Below are 13,012 nucleotides of genomic sequence, written 5' to 3' on the forward strand. Positions count from 1 at the left end.
CTTTTCCCCTGAGGATACCATGTTAGTGCTGGTGATGTTGGTTGCGGTTTTCCCCAGGATGTGACCAATCCAGCCCCATCTCCTTCTGATTTCCACCTCTGCTGGTATCTGGCGGGTTCTCTGCCAAAGGTCGGTGTTGCTCATGGCATCAGGCCAACGGATCTGGAGCATTCTTCTGTGCCAGCTGTTGATGAATGTCTGTACTCTGCTGATGGTCAGTTTTGTGGTCCTCCATGTCTCTGCTCCGTATAGTAGGACTGACTTGACATATGAATTGAACGGTCTGACCTGTGTGCTTGTTAAGATGGTCACGGAACGTCAGGTATTATTGTTCCAATAAAATGATGTTGCTCCACTTGTCATTGTCTGTGTGGTTACCTGGATGATAGCCGCATTATTCACATCAATAATCATAAGAATGCAGACACTGTTGCAATTTAGGGTTTCAGGAATTCTTTTGTAAAGTGTGAAGTTTGGTTGACTGTATACTGGTTTATGGTGAAGAGAACGAAGTGCAAATTCATTTGATTTTGTTTATGTGTATAAGTTTTCATTATTACTCGGACACTAAAGATTCTGACTGGGTTTATATTATATATACTGATACTTTCAAGGTCTTCGGTGTTACATGAGTATTTGTGATTATTTTCAGAAATTACCGATTTCTTCTCATGGGACTTCACTAATGGTTTTATAGATTAACCAACAAACGGCACCACGTGACCTGCAACCATACCAAGAGACCACGCAGATGCTAGTTGCCAACATCATGTATAGATGATGCTATAACAGGCCTTTCATTTCTTCTTGTTGAGGGGGCGGTGGGGTAGCCTAGTGGTTAAAGCGTTGGCTCGTCACGCCGAAGACCCGGGTTCGAATCCCCACAATGTGTGAAGCCCATTTCTGTTGTCCCCCGCCGTGATGTTGCTGGAATATTGCTAAAAGCGGCGTAAAACCAAACTCAGTCAGTCAGTCTTCTTGTTGAGAGCAATTTGAGAATTCTGTCTTTTGGATTGAATTTGCAGAATCAGTGCAAACTGGCTGTCGGTCACTTTTCGTGGACTCTGATTCTGTCAAATTCGTGATGCCACCTGAATGATCTCCATAGCCTGATCAGTCCTGTCTAGACGCCTAAACTGACCTACTGATCAAATCGAATAGTTCATTTGTTTGGAAAGTAAATACAAGACACTCGCTTTGCATAGTCATCAAAACAGATAAAACAAATTGTTGAATCAACAAATTTATCCGCAGCAACTGCCGTGTCAGCTCAACTTATCACCGTAATCTGACACACATTTGTTCTGACATACAAAGGAGAACTTCTTTTATAACTGTGACATGCTATGGAAGGCCTATTTTAAAGAAACTCAAATCTTCATTTGATCTGGAATGAAAACATGAATTCGAGGCAATTACCACACGCAGTCGCAGTATTACTTCCTACCTTTTCCTGTTGTTCAAGGAAGTGCTGACAAATCGAATACTCGGTGGTGAATAATGGCAAAATACACCAGTCCAAACGTTTACTTAATATTAATAAACATAAAGAATGAAAATAACCACCCAAATAACAATGTTGTCTCAGATCATGCAAGCATCAACAAGGAAGACGTCGACGCATAATTTCAAAATGGCGCCCAAAGAAACTGGATGTAGATACAATCAGATTACTAACAATGTTAAAATATGTACACATGTGTTGATATCAGATGATTTACAAATCTTAAAATATGTACACATGTGTTGATATCAGATGATTTACAAATCTTAAAATATGTACATATGTGTTGATATCAGATGATTTACAAATGTTAACATATGTACATATGTGTTGATATTAGAAAATATACAAAAATGTTAACATTTGTAAATTTGATTTTTTTCATGCTCTTTTCCAAGAAAAAAATGTTTTTCCTTTGGGATTATAAACTGCAACCAAATCCCCTAAACTGTCGACTTGTAAGTCTGTGGTTCATATTTCCTGGCTCATAAGACCGGTAATGAAATGTATGGAATAACCTTAGCGATATCTATTCACATACTATAAAGTTGCTTAATAACCCGAGGTAATATGTCTGTGCAAAGAAACACAATATTATGTTTCAAAGACGTCAGTACAAGCAAAACATGGATATTGATTTTGACACTCAGTTCTCATTTAAACCCACAAACTAATATCAATCAAATATCTTTAGATATTAGTATCAGCAAATTCTAATTTTACATAGCTGCACTAGATAACGTTATGTTTTCGGACAATATACATATTAAATACATTTTAATTAATATTAAGAAAACTACTGTACTGCAAAACCCACGCAATTAAGTGTGCTGAAACACCCATCTGTCATAACACATTATCGAGGATTAAATGAAATAGTATAATGAAATTCACGCGTCCATGTTTCATACAGTCTCAGAGGGCGGTCGGAGTTTGACTACCCAACTCTTTCTATGAAGGTTACATATAACAAACCGCCCGTTCATGAAACATATATACTTTATTGTTAATTAACTTCGGTAATATATACAAGCATTTACAGGCACGTATGAAGTTTTTAGTCCACCTGATACTGGAAAACTTCTTGTGGGATAATATTTTAAAATCTATTTGTAATCATCTTCTTTAGGTTGCATACAACTTGTAACAGATTAACGATAATAAGAAACTATAATACAATTCACGCGAGTTTGATTCATATGTCTCAGAGGGCGGTCTGAGTTCGACTACCCAACTCTTTTATGAAGGCGACGTAATATGAACGCATTTTGTTTCTCTGAGATAAAACTATCCTCGCAGCAGCATTATGCTAGGGTTACACTATGTTCCCGGCAGCCAAGGCGGCCACGTTTCTCGAAACGTAGTGCGCCGTGGGATTTTGGCCATTTTCCCCCTCCAAAGTCAAGTTTTGTTCGGTCCTGCTACGTTTTCTCACGGTCTATCACGGTATCCGTAGTGAGCCGTTTTGATAAACGGGCTGCTGAGTCCCGGAATATCAAAGGCGCACTACGGCTCGGCCTGAAGTCCACTACGGATGCCATTTCCTCTCGGCCTGTCGCGTTCTGATGGGTCCCCCCACGTTTCTCACGTTTTGATCAAGGTTTTGACACGTTTTCTACGGATGAAACGTGGACGCCGTCCAGCTTTGGAGCACGTTTGTGCTCACGGTATAAATATAAGGTCTCCCAAGCAATAGCAGCCATTGTATCCCAAGAGACAAGAGCAGCATGAACCCACAAGATGAAGAAGATTCTGTGTTTGTATGTTTCCTAGGGGCATACGTCAAGTCCTGTGTCAGTAAGAAGGCCAGCTGTACATAGGGAATGTCAGAGAACGTGCCGTATCTGGCCGGCCCTGTAAACCGCCACACGCCTGGATGCGTCGTGATAGAACGGGAGAAATCGGCTTCCATAAAACCAAACTTGTCGTGAGAACCGGGACAAAACGGGCCGCAAGGGTGAAACAACCGTGACAAAACGCGAAACAAACGTGGCCGAACGTGACAAAACTTGAAAGGACCGTGAGATGCCGGGAATACACGTGCCTGCCGTCCCACTAACGACCCACTGCGGACCGTTTACAGGTTTTGTTACGGCTGTTACGTTTTGTTGGGTTTCCCCCGTTTTACTACGGACTACTGGGTTTCTCATTAGTAACGTAACTGCCGTGGCAAATCTTTGAAAAGTTTTATCGGGCACGGCAAGTCAAAACGTTGATTACACAACAGTCTCGTTTCCTGTTGACTGGGTTCCGTCCTATTGCGCAACTTAGTACAATAACCAGTCCCGAATTCTGAGACCAATTCATTTAACTGGATACATAAATATTAATCAGTATTATTTGATACATCTAAGCACTTGTATATTGCAACACTACGCTCCTTCTAATCCCTGCAAATATGTCGTGTAGCGTGCTCTGTCGTACAGCGAGCTCTGACAAACGGAAACATGGAAATCGTGGAAATCTCAAAACGAGGCTCTGCCGCTAGAAAACTTTTGCGGTTTGGTACGGACTTGATATTATATCAATCACATTGTGCGTTGCGGAACTATTCTGAATAAGTGCAAAAACACGTAACAGGTGTAACTAGTGAGCCAGATGAATTGGGAATCATTTTACGACCTCATCAAACAGGGGCATTCTGTGACGTCTTAGTTAAGGTCTTGCTGCCTACACCTCGCCATAAAATGTAGAAATACAATGTTATTAAAGTTTAAAATTAATATTCATTTGTAAATACCATTTTCTTATGAAACAAGGAATTGGGATTCAGTGTAACCATAGTTGTTTGTGATGTCTATTGTCACTTTCACACGAGAAAATTCGGATCGGCTGAAAAGTAGTCTGAATAAGTTAATGAGACTCATGTTTCGGTTTGATCCACAGCAATCACGGACTGTCACGTTTGCTCATTCAGTCCCCAACGGTGTCTCACATCCATCCCGTTTTGTCCCCGTTTCGCGACGTTTCGGCGAAACGGGGCTGTCGTGACCGCCGGGAACATAGTGTAACCCAAGCATTATGTAAACATGATCTTTTGTATCCTAGATCAGAAAAGGAAGACGTCTTCAGTCAGCCAAAGATGACGAGTGCAGGTGCAGCCATCGTGTGGCGCCATCACACGTGGTCGGCATGACACGTACTGTCCAGCCTTGTGTACTGCTTGTCTCTATGTAAATCTCTTGCAATCTGGATGTGGCTCGTACCCATTATTCTGGATCTCTTATGTGTATTTATATGTGGCATATCTAATTGCAATGTTTTGAGAAAGATCGACTATATTTGGTACTATTTATTGTCACTGGTACCGTGAAAATTGTGCTCGGTGAGTTTCTGTTTCACCTGTAATTTGCACAACTCAAGGTAAGTGTTTTAAGAACAATATGTTTATTTGTGGAATCACGGCAATGGAAAGAATGCAACTTGTGTAATGCTGTCTGCTGTCTTAGCAGTATACGCAGTAAAAGTTGTAAGCATTCGCATATTCCCATTCATATCTGGTGTTCTGGCAGTTGTTGTTAAGTTTCCTGCAGTTGCAACCCTCGATGCATTCCTGCAGCTGCAGCGTTGACTGAGGCATCCTTTCATACAACTACACGATGTGATCTCCCTGCAAGCTTTTGGGATAGGCGGCAGAGAGAGTAGCTGTGGCACTAACTGACCCACTCCATTTCAGCCACTGGAGGAAGATCTGGATATAGGCAGTGTGCTTGGTTCCAGATACTTGCTTGGTAGTGGGAACGCATGATTTTGAACCTTGCTGTGTCAGAGGTTGGTGGCAGAGTCTCTTGTACACGGCCAAGACAAAACAATTCAACTTGTGCTTTGTTGCATGTATCGACCTCAGGCACGCCATATATTTTACAGATGAACTTCTCTGTTGCTCTAGCTAGGGTATCAGTGAAAGGACCCTTTCCAAGTCCAGTGAGATCAGTATAGTGTTGCTGGAAGACCTTCCATGCTGTTTTCTTACTGTGGCCACTAAACTGAGACACACTATCCCATCCAGTGATGTTATGGAAAGGAAGTAGTGTATAAACCTGATCCGCAGACAGTTGCCTGCCGATTTCGTGTACTGGGAGATAATTTGGAACTTTCGATGTCCCAACTTTCATGTAGAGTTGAGTGCTTCTCATTTTGTCATAGTGTGCCAGAAGTAGGAGAAGCACGTCTGTGTCACGCACATAACAATCGTCTTCATCTCAGTATGGATGCAATGCAAAATCAGTGGTGTGTCCGCTTCTTCATGATCAGCTCTCAGAGATGAGACTTCAAGCTCTGGATCAGACGACTTGACTGTAGTGGCCTCAGTGAACCCCCTGCTAGTACAGGTTTATCTGTTGGACTGTGTTCAATAAGATGGTTTGACAGAAGAACAGAAAGATCTGCTTTATTTTCCACCAGTGCAATAAATCTAGACCAGTCTGATGGGAGAGGAAATGACCCACTAACTATTTGACGACGTATCGGTCATAGGCGCTGCTTGCGTTTTGTTTGGAATCAACATGAATACCTGTCAAATACTAAGTCAATTCTATGATAATTTGCTCCCATCTTGAACACGGTGTTTGCAAAGGTTCTGGCGTAGTCACCAGACGTTCTAATGTCAGGCGGCTTTCCGAGTGCCATCACTAGGGCTTGGTCATCAATGAGCAGGCAGCTGTACTCATCAAATGCGACATTAGCAGATGTTTGAAGTTCGTACGTTAGAATACTGGCTAACACAGACTTGTTAGTGGAATGTAGGGTACCACTAGTTGTGGCCAATGATAGTGGGGTGGTCATGAGTTCATGATGTAGGATGTTCTCCAGCTTTACCTCACGCCCTGCTCTATAGGTTGTAATGAGCATTTGTAGAATATTCTGGTCCACTTTAATTTGATAGTGCTTTGCTTTCCCTTGGATGTTTGTACTGCACTACGTCATACAAAGAGGAAAATATCTTGGCTTTATGCATCTGAATAGGCGCTTGCAGATCCAGGTGCTAGTCATTATCAACAAGCTCACACAGACGTTTGTCCACGAAGACTTTCATTTGCTCCTGTCCAAAGTGTTCTGCCCCAAGCAGAGATTGTTGGATCAGTGATGTGGCCACATCCTTGTTGATGATGTTTATCAAGTTGTCAACACCATTTTCAAACACACCATGTTGTTTCAATGATACAACTAGTTTGCTTTCGTCAGATTCGTCTTTCTTCATCCTAATTGTTGAGCTCTCATTGTGTGTACTCATCGTCTTCGTCGTCCTTCGTCATTTTCCTTTGTCTGAGAAACTATGACCGTTCTGAGATTAAAAGACAACTTCCATCTGCTGAGGGCTGATGGTATTCTTGTGATGCCTACTAAGCCTCCACTCCTCTTCCCTGTAGGGTTCAGCCACTCAGTACTTTGGTCTGCTGAAACTTAATATAAGCGTCGATCAGTGCGTTTTACTACAAATTTGCCGTTCTGGAACTCACGGAGGACTTCTGCAGGGAGACACGACATTTCAGCCAGATATACAGTACCCCATCGGGCATAGTTCACATGATCGTACCTGATGTAGAATGGCAGCATACGTTTGAAAGCATACAAGTGGACATCCCATAACCCATCACGTTGTGCTCTTGTGAAGCAAAGTGGTATGCCGACCATAGTCATGTAGACTGCAAGACCTGCACTGAATTCTTTCAATGGCTGCTGAAATCTGTCAGTAGTCAGTTTGTCAACCATATCAGCGATATGACTTGTATCTATGGGCGTAGACAGATCTGCAAGCTCGGTTGTTAGAGCTGCGTCCACCTCGTCCATGTAGCTATGGGATCGTGGGAGGAGTATTTGCCAAAGAGCTTAGTATAGGTAAGTATAGGTAAGTTTGTGCATTCGCACTGCACGTGCATATCCCTTTCCTCCCATGGCATGCTGGGCAGCAGAGGTTCCCAATACATCACATTCTACCCATAGCCTGGCAAGCTGCACCTGCTCATATGTCGTCCAATTATACTGAGAAAGTTCATGGCAATGTGAAGGTATGAACACGTTCTTATACTCTTCTACAGACCACTTCAGTTCCAACAGCTTCAGATAAAGGGCCTCGATCGCAGTCAGAACAACATGCTGCTGTCCCATAGACTTGGCTATATGGATCACTCGCTTAACATCTGTGTTCAAGGTATTCAGTTCAGATGCAGGAGCCTGTATGATAGGTAGGTAGCCTACTGTAGTTTTCTCTGGGTTGACGCTCTGTGATCCTCTGCTTGGTGCAGGTATGGTGTCAGTTATCACTTCAGGTATATCGAAGGTTCCTGTCTTAGAAATGTCAATGCCACTGAGGAGATGTTCTTCGGGTGGACCACGTTGCCAGGCAGCTACCTGAGTGGCATGGAACGTTCCTTTACCGTCCAAAGTGTACTCATTAATGTCGACGTTGTCTGTTGAGAAATGGACAAAGCGGTCCTTTGCTAGGTTTTGTGGCATAACAGCCCCAGTGTCATCCATGGTCTCTAAAGTCTTCTTGGCTAGTACAGTGTCATGTTTGATGACATCACGGTAACTCATGACATAACCTGCCTGGTGAAACATGTTCACTATCTCTCTCGATCGTGTTGCTTGGTGAAGGGCACTGGCCAGTCCTATGTGTTTTGGGGTCAAGACCTTGTCTCCATTAGCAGTGTACATAAGATCTTGTGCAATACTGGTGATTTTAGCCTGTCGTCGGTCGTCATTTATGTCATCTTCCAGGTCGTGTTCCTCTAGCAGACGCTGACCACCTAGTAACAAGTTGAGAAACATGTACAAACTATCGGGTATGCTCTCTAATATTCTGTCTTAGCTGATGTCTATTCCTTTTGATGAGATACCATGTCACCACGAATCCGCAGGTCCACATGGACCATGGTCAGAAATGTATCCTGATCCCCATGTATGAATGATTGAATGACTTTGTTAATATCCTTGGTAGCAACTTTTGTCACCATTTCAGATATTGCAATATGCCGGAATTTGAATGGCACCAACACAGTATGAGGTTCGTTTCGAGCACGAGATGTACAATTCAAGAATTTTCGACAGTTTCAATCATGAAATTGAGTATTGCATTGCATTCCCCATATGTGAAAACATAAGAAAGCATACTTTTTTCAACTTTCTACCTTGATAAATGAAAGAGATAGTTTTCATGTTTCAATGTTGCGTTGGCGGCCATCTTGGATTTCTGCATTTTGAGGCATTATGGGGCATTTGTTAGCTTGGCGTACAGCATATTTGGATTCAGCACCCCTCAATACCCCTTAAAAGCTTGTATGCCAAAAATTAACACGATTTGCCTTCAGGGTTAACAATTTGAGTAATTTGTCCTAGTCTATTACGTTCACAGTGTTTCACATTCTCAAGGCTAGTATAGAACGTTTCGAAAAAGGTTTCGGTAACGTTTTGGTCGAATCATATTTTCAGGTGAATATATTTTTAACGATTTCTTTAGAAAAACTGAAGGTCAAAAACAATAGCTTAAGTAACTTCCATTTGGCATATGTTATATGTAATACAACGTTGTTGTTTCGAATTTCTGCTTAAATGTCAATTTGTGTTCAGTATACGAAATGGAGAAAAGTCTGGAAGAATTGATTTCATGAGATAAATGTCAATCCCACATATCCATGTGTCATCACCTAATGTCACCATTACCGCCAAAGGAGGTTTTGTTCGTCTTCAGACTTAAGCTGGCTAAATGCCAACATTTTGTTGCCAGGTGATAGCACGGAAAACCTTAAACAGTCGCGATCTTGACATGATAAACAGAGTTAGGTAGTGCGACGCAGCTATCTGCTATGTGAAAGTCTGGATTGGTATATCTTCTATGTGAAAGTAGGGCCGTATATATCTTGTATGTGAAAGCCTGGATGTATATATCTGCTATATGACAGTATGGACAGGTAGATCTCCTATGTGACAATATGGACGGGTATATCTTCTATGTGACAGTATGGACGGGTACATCTTTTTATGAAAATATGGACAGGTATATCTTCTATGTGACAACATGGACGGGCATATCTTCTATGTGACAATATGGACGGGTATATCTTCTATGTGACAGTATGGACGGGCATATCTTTTATGTGAAAGTATGGACGGGCATATCTTCTATGTGACAATATGGACGGGTATATCTTCTATGTGACAGTATGGACGGGTACATCTTTTTATGAAAATATGGACAGGTATATCTTCTATGTGACAGTTTGGACGGGTATATCTTCTATGTGACAGTATGGACGTGTATAACGTCTGTGTGAAAGTATGGACGGGTATATCTTCTATGTGACAGTATGTACGAATGTATCTTCCATGTGACAGTATGGACGTGTATAACTTCTGTGTGAAAGTATGGACGGGTATATCTTCTATGTGACAGTATGGACGAATGTATCTTCCATGTGACAGTATTGACAGGTATATCTGCTATGTTTAGGTATGGGCGGGTATGTGTTATATATGACACTATATACATATATATTTGTTGTATGTGACGGTATATGCCATTGCATTAACGTGTGTGGCTATCCGCTATCCGTGTATCGCTATCACTGTATGGACGTGTACGGCTACCTACTTTGTCACTGTATGGACGTGTACGGCTGTCTACTATGTCACTGTATGGACGTGTTGGGCTATCTGCTATGTCACTGTATGGACGTGTACGGCTATCTGCTATGTCACTGTAAAGACGTGTGTGGCTATCTACTATGTCACTGTATGGACGTGTATGGCTACCTACTATGTCACTGTATGGACGTGTACGACTATCTGCTATGTCACTGTATGGACGTGTACGGCTATCTGCTATGTCACTGTATGGACGTGTACGGCTATCTGCTATGTCACTGTATGGACGTGTATGGCTATCTGCTATGTCACTGTATGGACGTGTATGACTATCTGCTATGTCACTGTATGGACGTGTATGACTATCTGCTATGTCACTGTATGGACGTGTACTGGCTACCTATGTCACTATGTATGGACGTGTACGACTATCTGTCTACTATGTCACTGTATGGACGTGTATGACTATCTGCTATGTGACTGTATGGACGTGTACGGCTATCTGCTATGTCACTGTATGGACGTGTATGGCTATCTGCTATGTCACTGTATGGACGTGTGGCTATCTGCTATGTCACTGTATGGACGTGTACGGATCTGCTATGTATGGCTATCTGTATGGACTGTATGGATGTACGGCTATCTGCTATGTCACTGTATGGACGACTATCTGCTATGTCACTGTATGGATGTGTATGGCTATCTGGTTATGTGTATGTATGGACGTGTATGGACGTGTACGGCTATCTGCTATGTCACTGTATGGACGTGTACGGCTATCTGCTATGTCACTGTATGGACGTACGGTACTATGTCACTGTATGGACGTGTACGGACTATGTCACTGTGGACGTGTGGCTATCTGCTATGTCACTGGTACGTGTGGACGTGTATGGCTATCTGCTATGTCACTGTACTATGTCACTGTATGGGCTATGTCACTGTATGGACGTGTACGGCTATCTGCTATGTCACTGTATGGACGTGTATGACTATCTGCTATGTCACTGTATGGACGTGTACGGCTATCTGCTATGTCACTGTATGGACGTGTATGGCTATCTACTATGTCACTGTATGGACGTGTACGGCTATCTGCTATGTCACTGTATGGACGTGTACGGCTATCTGCTATGTCACTGTATGGACGTGTACGGCTATCTGCTATGTCACTGTATGGTACGCTATCTGCTATGTCACTGTATGGACGTGTACGGCTATCTGCTATGTCACTGTATGGACGTGTACGGCTATCTGCTATGTCACTGTATGGACGTGTACGGCTATCTACTATGTCACTGTATGGACGTGTACGGCTATCTGCTATGTCACTGTATGGACGTGTATGGCTATCTGCTATGTCACTGTATGGACGTGTACGGCTATCTAGTATGTCACTGTATGGACGTGTACGGCTATCTACTATGTCACTGTATGGACGTGTATGACTATCTGCTATGTCACTGTATGGACGTGTACGACTATCTGATATGTCACTGTATGGACGTGTGCGGCTATCTGCTATGTCACTGTATGGACGTGTATGACTATCTGCTATGTCACTGTATGGACGTGTACGACTCTCTGATATGTCACTGTATGGACGTGTGCGGCTATCTAGTATGTCACTGTATGGACATGTACGGCTTCCTACTATGTGACTGTATGGACGTGTACGGCTATCTACTATGTCACTGTATGGACATGTACGGCTACCTACTATGTCACTGTATGGACATGTACGGCTACCTACTATGTCACTGTATGGACGTGTGCGGCTATCTACTATGTCACTGTATGGACGTGTACTGTTATCTGCTATGTCACTGTATGGACGTGTATGACTATCTGCTATGTCACTGTATGGACGTGTATGACTATCTGCTATGTCACTGTATGGACGTGTATGACTATCTGCTATGTCACTGTATGGACGTGTATGACTATCTGCTATGTCACTGTATGGACGTGTACGGCTATCTGCTATGTCACTGTATGGACGTGTATGGCTATCTGCTATGTCACTGTATGGACGTGTATGGCTATCTGCTATGTCACTGTATGGACGTGTATGACTATCTGCTATGTCACTGTATGGACGTGTATGACTATCTGCTATGTCACTGTATGGACGTGTACGGCTATCTGCTATGTCACTGTATGGACGTGACGCTGTATGGACGTGTGGCTATCTGCTATGTCACTGTATGGACGTGTACGGCTATGTCACTGTATGGACGTGTATGACTATCTATGTCACTGTATGGACGTGTACGGCTATCTGCTATGTCACTGTATGGACGTGTATGGCTATCTGCTATGTCACTGTATGGACGTGTACGGCTATCTGTCACTATGTCACTGTATGGACGTGTACGGCTATCTGCTATGTCACTGTATGGACGTGTACGGCTATCTGCTATGTCACTGTATGGACGTGTACGGCTATCTGCTATGTCACTGTATGGACGTGTACGGCTATCTGCTATGTCACTGTATGGACGCTATGTACGGCTATCTGCTATGTCACTGTATGGACGTGTATGGCTATCTGCTATGTCACTGTATGGACGTGTACGGCTATCTGCTATGTCACTGTATGGACGTGTACGGCTATCTGCTATGTCACTGTATGGACGTGTACGGCTATCTGCTATGTCACTGTATGGACGTGTACGGCTATCTGCTATGTCACTGTATGGACGTGTACGGCTATCTGCTATGTCACTGTATGGACGTGTACGGCTATCTGCTATGTCACTGTATGGACGTGTACGGCTATCTGCTATGTCACTGTATGGACGTGTACGGCTATCTGCTATGTCACTGTATGGACGTGTACGGCTATCTGCTATGTCACTGTATGGACGTGTACGGCTATCTGCTATGTCACTGTATGGACGTGTACGGCTATCTGCTATGTCA

The sequence above is a fragment of the Haliotis rubra genome, unplaced genomic scaffold (genome assembly GCF_003918875.1).
Source record: "Haliotis rubra isolate DU_JTF1 unplaced genomic scaffold, ASM391887v1 Scf57, whole genome shotgun sequence".
Taxonomy (NCBI): Eukaryota; Metazoa; Mollusca; class Gastropoda; order Lepetellida; family Haliotidae; genus Haliotis; species Haliotis rubra.